The following is a 10532-nucleotide window of genomic DNA, read 5'->3' on the forward strand; positions in this document are numbered from 1 at the left end:
AAAATGAAAAATAAGCATAACTTGATCAAAACAAGTTCAAACTTGAATAAACTTCACCAGTGCATCTAGGACAACTACATGCACTAGGTCATGTTGTCAGAGCTCAAATTTAGATTTGTGTCTAAGGTACATGGATCATGATTCATGTTAGAACACATTTATGACTTTTGATGATACCATCTGATTAAGTATGATACTGGGATGCCATTGTCCAAATTTTTTTGAATTTGGATCATTGATTTGAGATACCTTAGGGTTAGGCTTTATTTGGTAATTGGGACTTGATGTTAAGGTTTTGGCTTGGAAAAGTGAAAAAGATACATGGATTGCGATCCATGTTGATAGCCTTTTGGGGTAAAACATGGTACACATGTTCCTGTAGCCTATCCTAATACACTCACGAAATCTTTTTAGATTTGGACAAGTTTTTCTTGAGTTAACCCAATTTCCCAGTTTATGGCACAATTTGGTCCGGCTTTGCCATATTTGGTTTTTGATCCCATCTTTGATCTCTCCTTATGGTTGATCTATTTGAGATTTTGCAATTGTGGTGATTGAGAGTTGAAGTACAATCCCAATCTTGTTTGTCCATCCATTTTCATAGTTGTTGGGGTTTGTTTGGACCTCCCAAGTCTGCTAGCAAGCTTGGCCCATTTTGTGAGAATCCTTGGCATTATTTTTGACACATTGAGCTTGACAACTCTTTCACTACCCTAACTTTGCCAAAATCACAAACTTTTGCATTTGCACTTTGAAATTGTTGAATTTTGACCCAATACCCACTTCATGCATCTAAACACTAAAATTTTGACATACATTCCCACCATTGACCTGCACCACCAATATGCACTCAAATTCTCGTAGATCTGCTCTTATGGTACATGGATCACGATCCATGTTTGGTGATTAATTTTGACCAAACTTCATGGGATCGATTTGGGCATGTTCCCTAACCTATTGGTCCACAAATTTTTGAATTTGGATCATTTTTTCACATCATGGGTCAAAATGACCATTTGGAGAGTGATTTTTTGTTTACCCTTGGTTTTTGGTTGACCTAAGGTCCATTTTGTCCTAAATTTGCATGGCACATTCCCCAAGGCTATGACAAAGTGTGTGTGCACTTTTTACCCTTATCTAGCATGTTGGGGACATGGATTGTGATCCATGATCAACAAAATCTTGTTTCTGAGATTGCAACAATGTGTAGGCACTTTCAAGGGGAGTATTTTGCACCACAAATATCTAGGTTTGGAAGTGGGGGGCATGGATCGTGATCCATGTTCCACCACCTTTGGCAACTATGATCACGTGGCTTGATTTTTCCCTTTGAATGGAGTCTTTTGGTTAAAAAATAATTGAATTTGAACTCCAATTGATGTCCCAAATGACCTTTGATAGTTTTAGGGATTTCCCAAATTTGATTTGATTGATACAACCATTGCGATTGTGTTTGTGCACATTTGATCATACACAATTGTGCTTGCACTGGTAAGGATCATACCTGTGAAATTTGGTGGAGTAACAGTGTCCTGAGTGGCTGATCTCTCTCTCTCTCTCTCTCTCTCTCTCTCTCTCTCTCTCTCTCTCTCTCTCTCTCTCTCTCTCTCTCTTTGACGGTGACTGTATGCAAATGAGGTCTAATTTGCCCATTTTGCCTATATGTGCCCCACTTACCCCAAGTGCCAAGGGTATACTTACCTTATTTGGTCACATTTCCTATGTTATACCACATGTGGCTTAGACAACTGATTATTTGGATGCTCTCTTGTTAAGTGCTCTAGTTTTTGTGATTTTAGTCTGTCATAAGTTGGCCCAAATTTTGACATGTGAAATGTGTCCCTACTGTGCTAATGGAAGAGATGCAATGGGTAACACTATGCTGTGCAAGATGCGGGCACTAAACAATGGTTCTCATTGGTGATGCTCCATCTAAACTTTGTTTGCCAAAGAAAAGATTTTGAAGATGATATGCCCATTCCTTGATGGTTGCTTTAGTGAGTACAGTTGGCTGATTATGGCTTTGGCATGGCTTACCCACTTTTGGTGTGGCTGTGGAGGTTGTGAAGGCTATTGTCACTCCATTTGTTTGGTCTTCATTGCAAGGTTGTTGTTTTGGTAGTTGTTGTCTTTTCAAAGTTGGATTTGGGAATCCATCTATACCCTGGTTGGTTTGATGAATAATTAATCCATTGTGTATGTTTCTTCTGCCAAGTATGTCTGTCCTGAGTGGTTGTTGCTCCTCTTAAGCTTGGCTGGACTCAGTTAGAAGTTTGAGTTGAAGGGGTTGCTTTGGGTAACCATATCTGTGTTGGTTTGGTTGCCATTATGGATTTCTTTACCCAAACTTGTCTGACTTATCTTCCATGGATGTTTTTAGATGGTTTTGGCTTGATTGTAAGTTGTGGCTCTTGCTGGTCTGGTTGTATATTCCAAATAAGAGCTATTTGGTGAAGAAAATGACATAGGACGTGTCCTTAAGGGTATACTTCAGAGTATCATCTTAACAATCTGGAATGGCTTTGTATGTGTGCATCCATGAACCACCTAAATCAATTTCTTTGTTAAGGTAGATGTGTGCCATTACGTGAAATTGATGTGGGCATTGGTTGCCGTCAATATTCACTGATGCATTAGCCTGTTCTAAGCTAACCATTGTCCCTTTGTTGGATGCTCTGAGCTCGATTTTATTTGGCATCACTATCCCATGTGACAGTTATAGATGTGTCCAATATCTCTCATGGCATTGACTCGTGTACCAGTATCCGCAAGTGCTCTTTTTGTTGATCCATTTCTGAGATGAAGATTGATTCGTACATCCATACCTCCAAGCCAATTTGGATCGATGTGAATTGCTTCGACAAGAGGAGATGGCATTTCTAGTTATCATAATAAAGCTATGTCCTGTTGTTCTTTTTGCTTCGGAATCCACAATTTTGCTTCCTCTATCGTATGGTCTTGCATAGCTTGAGATTTTTGCTTCCGTTATTTCACTTGCTAAATCTTATTCAATGTAGAAGGTGGGAACTCCCTCTAGTAGGATTGGCGGATGTATGCAGCTTCCAGAAGTAGTAATCAGTGAGTTACCACAATAACTAACAGAGTACAATCAGTTAGACACCAGTTCGATGGCCTATAAATAGGACCCGTTACTCATTTTGTAAAACTTTTGATTCCCTAGAATCCTTAGACGCCTAGATTCTCAGCTACTTGCACTCTTTGTATCACTTTGTAATCATTTGTTGTGCTCTCTCTCTTTCTGTAATTCCAGACCCAACTACTAGCATATAGTAGACTTACCAGTTGTAATATGATATTCTAAATGTAATACCAATTCCAGTCTCAATTATAGTATCTTGTGTTTCTAGGTCCAGTGTTTCGTCTTTTCAATTCCAGTATTTTGAAGTCTTAGTCTGAAGTGCTATCTAAATCTGACATCTTTAGTTCTAAGTACCAACCTGGAATAGATGTCTGAACACATCCAACTCATTCCATTTTGGCATCACAGTGGCCTGAGCTATGGTTGCTCTAGGATAGGCGAACCACATCCTAGCTGGTATTAGATCGATTGTATGTCCACAATGCCACCTAGAACGAGCACAAGGGGTCGACCACCAACAACTCACTTTGATGGACAACCAAGAGAAGGTTAGTCCGATTCCAGAGGAGACTGAAGTAGGCTCTGAAACTGATCTGCACCTTGTGAATGAAACTGAGGTTGCTCCAGGAGGGGGCACTACTAATGAATCAAGGGATTCACAACATTTTAGTCATTCCAAGCATCAGAGGGTTGAAAGAGTTTCAAGAAGGAATAGGTCGCATGGATCTCAAAAGTCAAAAGCAAACTGATGAGAGTGACAAGAGTAATGAAACTCATTGCAAGGAAACCAAGAAGACAGTAGAAGAGACGATCTCAAAGACAGAGACAGAGAATTGTGAGGCTGATACTGATTGGTATGACATGACAAAGTCACGTGATAGGAAGCAAGTACACAGAACCAGAATCAACAAAAGCAAGGAGCATTCCACTGACCTGAAAATTTCCTTTCCAATATTCAAAGGAGGGAAAAAAATGACCCCAATGTACACATACAAGCTTTTGAGCAGTAAGAACTGAAAGATATTGATGAAGATGAACGGGGGGAGTATTTTCCTCAAACACTCAAGGATGCATCTAGAAAATGATACTACCATTACCAAGCCTGCCGACTTAGATCCTATGACAAGCTCATTAAAGCCCTTGATTCGGAATACTCAAACAATAGGGGGATGAAGATATTCTCTGTGAACTTGATGAGATCAATCAAGGCAAGTTGTCGGTCAGAAGTTATGAAGAAAAGATAAAAGAACTAACCAAAAAATTGCAAGAACCTCCCTACAAAAAAATCATGAGAGCTTGGTTCTTGAATGGCTTTAAGAGTAAGAAGTTGAGGGATCAAGAGGTACCAGCACCAACGAAGAAATTCAATGACTTGGTACAAAGAGCACTGAATTTGGAGCAGTAGGCAAAAAAGGAGAAGGGACACAGGGGAAGACAATCCATAGTGATGAATCCTCTACGGAAGGGAGTTCTGAATCCACTTCCAGCTCCAGTTCTTCTGAAAGTGAGCCAAATGACAAAGGCAAAGCTAAGAAAGGGTCTTGGACTAGAAAATTTAAAGAAATGTCCAACCAAATTGATGAGATAGCCAAAACAAGACCCTTAGTGCAAAAAGAAAACATCCAGTGCTCTAAATGCAGATCAAAGGACCACATATCGAATGAGTGTTCCTAATGCACATATTGCAAGGCCTTAAGTCACATCTAGAACAATTTTGGGATTAAAATTCATCATTTTAAAAAGGGAAAGCACCTATCAATGATCTCACTAGCCAATCCAAAAGCACCCAAGGCTGATGGAGCAAGTGGGGCTAGTACGAATGCAAAGAAATGGAATGAATCCTAATAATGCAAAGAAGTTCAAGGAGGAAATCGATAATTTTCTTAAAGCTGGGTTCATCACAGAGGTGGCAAGCAGTGACTGACTGACTATTTCCTATAGTGTTTGTCCCAAAGAAGAACTGCAAGCTCAGAGTGTGCATAGATTATGGGAAATTGAACACCCATACCATTAAAGATCCCTTTCCATTACCATTCACAGATATGATGTTAGATGAGGTTGTAGGCCAGGAGATGTATAGCTTCATGGATGGCTACGATGGATACAATCATCTGAAGACTGCACCAAAAGACAAAGCTAAAATGACATTCATCACTGAATGGGGAGCATTTATGTATTTAGTGATGTCATTTGGACTCTGTAATGCTCCAACAACCTTTCAATGGTGCATGATGTAAATTTTCTATGAGCTTTTGCACAAAGTTTTGACCATCTTTGTGGACGACTTCATTGTCTTTTCCATCAAAGAAATGCACCTATTGTTTCTAGAAATGGTCTTCGAGAGGTGCAGGGAGAAGAGGATCTATTTAAATCCATTCAAGTTCGTTTTTATAGTCTGGAAAGGTCAGCTATTGGGACATATTTTTTCAAGGAATTGGCATTTGAATGGCTAAAGATAAGATTAGGAGTATTTAGCAAGCCAGAGCACCAACCACGGTCTTGGAATTGAGTTCATTCTTGGGGTAGATTAATTTTTATCAAAGATTTGTTCACCTGTTTGTAGCTAAAGCTTTACCCTTGTATGAGCTCACAAAGAAAGGGATAAATAATTATGGACAAAAAAACGTAAACACAGTTTTCAATGCATGAAAGATGCGATCAACAGGAAGCCAATCCTTTGCCAGCCCAACTGGGATATTATTATATTTCATGTACATGTTGACTCTTCAAGAATGGTGATGGGGGCTATACTGGCTTAGCCTGATGGAAAGACAGACTACCTAGTCTACTTTGCCAATCACAGATTCAGCTCAATAGAACAAGGATATTCAACAACAGAGAGGGAGGCACCGGGAATGGTGTTCAATGCAACAAAATTCAGACATTATCTACTGGGAAAGTCATTTTGTTTCTATGTTGATCATCAGGCCTTATTGTTTTTGATCAATAAAGTCCTAATACAAGGGACGTTAATCAGGTGGACGATTTTCCTTATGGAATTTGATTTTAAGATCTTCCATAAGCCGGTCAAATCACATTGCGGCACTGATTTTCTTTCTAGAAGTACTGAAGGCTATTCAGAAACATCCTTGCAAAATGGACCATTAGATGCTGAATTATCTCAGAGCACAAATGAGGAGGAGCCATATCCAGAATGGCAAGAAGTGTATGATTTCCTTTAGCTAGGCAAATTCCCAGAAGATTGGTCTCAAAACAAGAAAAAGGCAGTCTAATTATTCGAAGTCTAAAGTTCACCATTATTGCTGGAGCGCTTTATAGATGGATTATTGATGGTATATTTCGGCGATGTGTGCCATTAAAATAACGAATGCAGGTTATCACTGAGGCACATAATGGTGATGCAGGCGGTCATTTTTCAACTAACATCACATATAAGAAAATCCTTCAAGCTGGATTATGGTGGCAACCAATGATGGCTAATGTCAATTTTTTTTGCAAAACCTCTGATATATGCCAAAGGATGGGTAGACCTACATCAACTGACATACACTACTGACTCCAGTTCTGCCACTTGGAGTTTTTATGAAATGGGGACTTGACTTCATGGGACCAATCAAGAATGTAACTCCCAGGAAGAACAAGTACATCATTATGGCTACATGCTATGTCAGCAAATGGGTGGAGGCTAAAGCTCTCCCAGATAATACTGCTAGGTCTAGTGCTTCATTTATCTATGAAAATATCATGTGTAGATATGGCTATCCCACTGAAATAGTGCTAGATCAAGATACTCATTTCATTAATGATACAATGGAAATTCTCATGGAGATGTTTTCAGTCAAACACAAGAAGTCAACGCCATATTATCCTAGACATAATGGACAGACTGAAAGCAGTAATAAAACCATCAAAACCATCCTTACAAAGATTGTTAAGAAGGAACCACACGAGCGGGACGTCACATTTCAAATAGGACTATGGGCCTACTGAACTGCTTACAAAGTCACTACAGGAATGACTCCTTTTAAACTGGTTTATGGAACAGAAGTAGTAGTGCCCATGGAAGTTTGTTATTCCAAGTTTACAAATGTTAGTTGAATATGTGATGGATTTTCATAAGAACATGAAGCAATGGTTTGATGATCTACTATAGCTGAATGAGATACGATAGAGGGCTATATTGGAACAAGAAGTGGTGAAACAAAGAAGAAAGAATTGGCATGACAGTAAGATCAAGGTCAAAGAGTTCCAGATAGGTGACTTAGTTCTGCTCTATCAATCCAAACTGGGACCAAAGAAATAGAACTTGAAAGTAGCTTGATCAAGACCCTATGAGGTTGATTGGGTATTCTTGAATGGAATAGTGAGACTCTAAGATTTGTGGGGTCTATTGTTGCATGGATTATACAATGGGCTTGAGATTAAGCTATATTATTCGATAACAGAAGGGGTTCCAGTTGAGCCATGGCCAGAACCAGAACTAAAAGGGGAACTACAAGACTTGTTCTATGTTAGTTCAATTATGAAACCAGTAGATGAGTCAGCGCACCAATACCAATTTTGACCTTACAATCAGATTCACGATCAAAACCAAAATTAGGAAGGAAACTATTGGACTTGTTCTATGTCAGCTCAATTATGCAACTAGTAGATGAGTTAGCTCCAATACCAATTTTGACCTTACAATCAGATTCAACACCAATATTAGTGTGATGTTCAGTCATTCGATTAGTTTAGTTAGAGACAAATGAACCATTTATAGCGCCAGCCAGTCGCAAGTGGGGAATGAACCAAATCCCAGAACAAATATCCCCATTAATGATTAATTGGACAAGCCAATGCATGTTTGACACATCACGAACAGAGCGCAGAGATCAAGTGCGGGTAGCTAGTGGAGCATTCATGGCAAGTATATGTATAACTATGCAACGGGCTCCCCCATCTACAATCTACTTGCAACCCTTGTTGCCACTTGCCTCTCAACCTATAGAGAATGTTTCAAGTCCACATATACTTGCTTCTTTGCCGCGGAGCCAAACTCCTTCAACAACTACCATACCCAACACACTGCACTACTCCTTCATCGACTCGCTGACGATAGTGACAACAAGTAAGTCATATTCAACCAACACTTCTTTGTCTGAGTCGTGTATGGGTATAAATTCCAAGTCACACTGCATGCAAGAATCCTCAGACAAGATGACTACAGAAATAAAGATCCTTAAGGAGTCTTTAGGTATTGTTCCACACAGTAGAGAACAAAATATGTCTTCCAAGAAAGTGACCAAGCTCTGCTCAAAGTATAGGTCTTAGAAGTCATAGTGGAAGTCGCAACACTTCCCTTTGATGGACAAATCACACAACAGGTACTCACTATATACAACGAAAAAAAGAGTACTGTAGTCATCCATGGTCGCAAGCTAGAGTAGACTGCTGGAGAGATGGCACATATTTTCAAACTCCCCAATGTTTCAAAAGCCACCCTAGCAACGACTAAAGAAGTCAGTCAATATTTGAAAGAAGATGATTAGACCAGGAAGAAGAAAAAAGATTGTGCTCAGGGTATTCCAATAGTAGCACTAGAACACACTACAATGTGCAGATTCATCAATGAGATCATCAGCCTAAAGAATAACCCCACATATTTGTAAAAAAAGCTGTTTTCAATGCTACTAGCCAAAGTGTTAGACCCAAAAGCCAATATAAACATTACACAATTTTTGTATAGCAGTGTCATTCAGCAGATTGCCAAGGCCAAATCCAGGAGTCTATTTAAGTCTTGGTATGTTTGGCGATTTTTCTACTGGGCAAGCTTACATGTTGTACCTGTTACTATTCACACAATTTGGGAGAGAGTAGCTGCATTTAGAGCAAACAAAATCAATGTGGATTCATCTGATGAGGAAATGGAGGATCAAATTGGTTTTGATAGGTTTGAATCACATAGGACTAATTCATACGCAAAAGAAAGTCCAGCCAAGCCATCAGAGGACAAAGGCAAGTGCAAGGAGCTAGTTGGGGAGAAACGCCCTGCTACTAACACAACCACTAGCTCTACTACTAAGAAGCCCATAACTCTCGAACTGATCAAAGGATTCAGAGCCAAAACTTAGAAATTAGTTGGCACTGACACCTCTACTAAGAAGAGTACTCAAGAAAAGGAAAAATTTGCAGACAAACCAATCCATACGATAGAGCAATAACCAGCTACCCAAATAGAAGCCACCAACCAGACAATCGGCATTGGCACTGTACCATAAACCAATAATCTAGCAATGGTGAAGTTGGATTGGCTGTAGAGGTTGTAGAAAACACCTTTTAAAGGAAGGCTGGTGATAAAGAAACCAGATAGACCTACCTTACCATATCCATTTCTAGTAACAGCCTAAGAAACAGACTCTGATGAATCCATACGTCATTACTCAAGGGTGGGCAGTAGCTATTCAGTCTTGTTGGAACACAATAGTGAATGCCATTGGTCAAATGATGGAGGCTCAAACCTCTACCTCTAGTGCTAGTACAACAATTCAAGAGGAACTTCAGCAGGCCCAGGAGGAGCTGAAGAAGCTAAGGGAGGAAAAGACTAACCGGTCAACTAGAAACCTAGCCATACGTTGTCGTGCTGTGACACGTACATAGTGGGAACGCATGCTACAAGATCTATCTTGTATTTTTTTAGATACATAATTATATTTCCTATAGTGTACATATGCATATTTAAGTATAATAATAAGCCTTCTATCTCATCCTATTATTTTTCTCAAGGGTAACATATCCTTACTTTACCATTAGAAAATACTATGGGAAAAGCATCAATAGCTCCGCCTCTTTAACTTGGGGCAAAAAGCATTGATTCTTTATTTCTACTATTTCATTATCATCTCACACCCTAGCTAGATCCTATATCTAGGGTAAACTCCAATATATATATATTCTATGTATTTTTTATACTTTTCTTATATTTCTTTTTAAATAGCTACTAGGAGAGAATCAAATCCTAGTGGTACACTAGGTGGCATGATTTCAAAGATACACTTATTTTAATGCATTATTGCAAGCATGATTACAAAACTTTGTCAAGGAGCAATGTCATGCTTTCATATGGCATGAGGTGTCCTTTGGAATTAAATGAAAGTCTAGGCTAAGGAGACCACATGAAGACTTTTGCTGCCATAAATGGACCCTATTTTGATGAATTTTTTACACAAGGTTCCAATCCGAATTGGAAAACAATTTTAAAATGAAAATCGTAGCTAATGAGCTGAAGGTTTTGCCCATATTTTAACTTTTTTATTTGGAGCCACGGTTGAGGAGATATGATCAAAATACTGGACCCCAGTCTGCCCACATCATGCGGGGGCAGCTCATTTCCAACTTTTCCAATTCCTGTTCACACTGGCTCCTCTCTTCTTGTGTAAACCCTTGGGGGTTCCCTTCACCTATAAAAGGGGACCTCTTCTTCCTTGGAAGG

Source organism: Adiantum capillus-veneris, chromosome 6 (assembly GCF_014529385.1).
Source record: "Adiantum capillus-veneris isolate H3 chromosome 6, ASM1452938v2, whole genome shotgun sequence".
NCBI classification, from domain to species: domain Eukaryota; kingdom Viridiplantae; phylum Streptophyta; class Polypodiopsida; order Polypodiales; family Pteridaceae; genus Adiantum; species Adiantum capillus-veneris.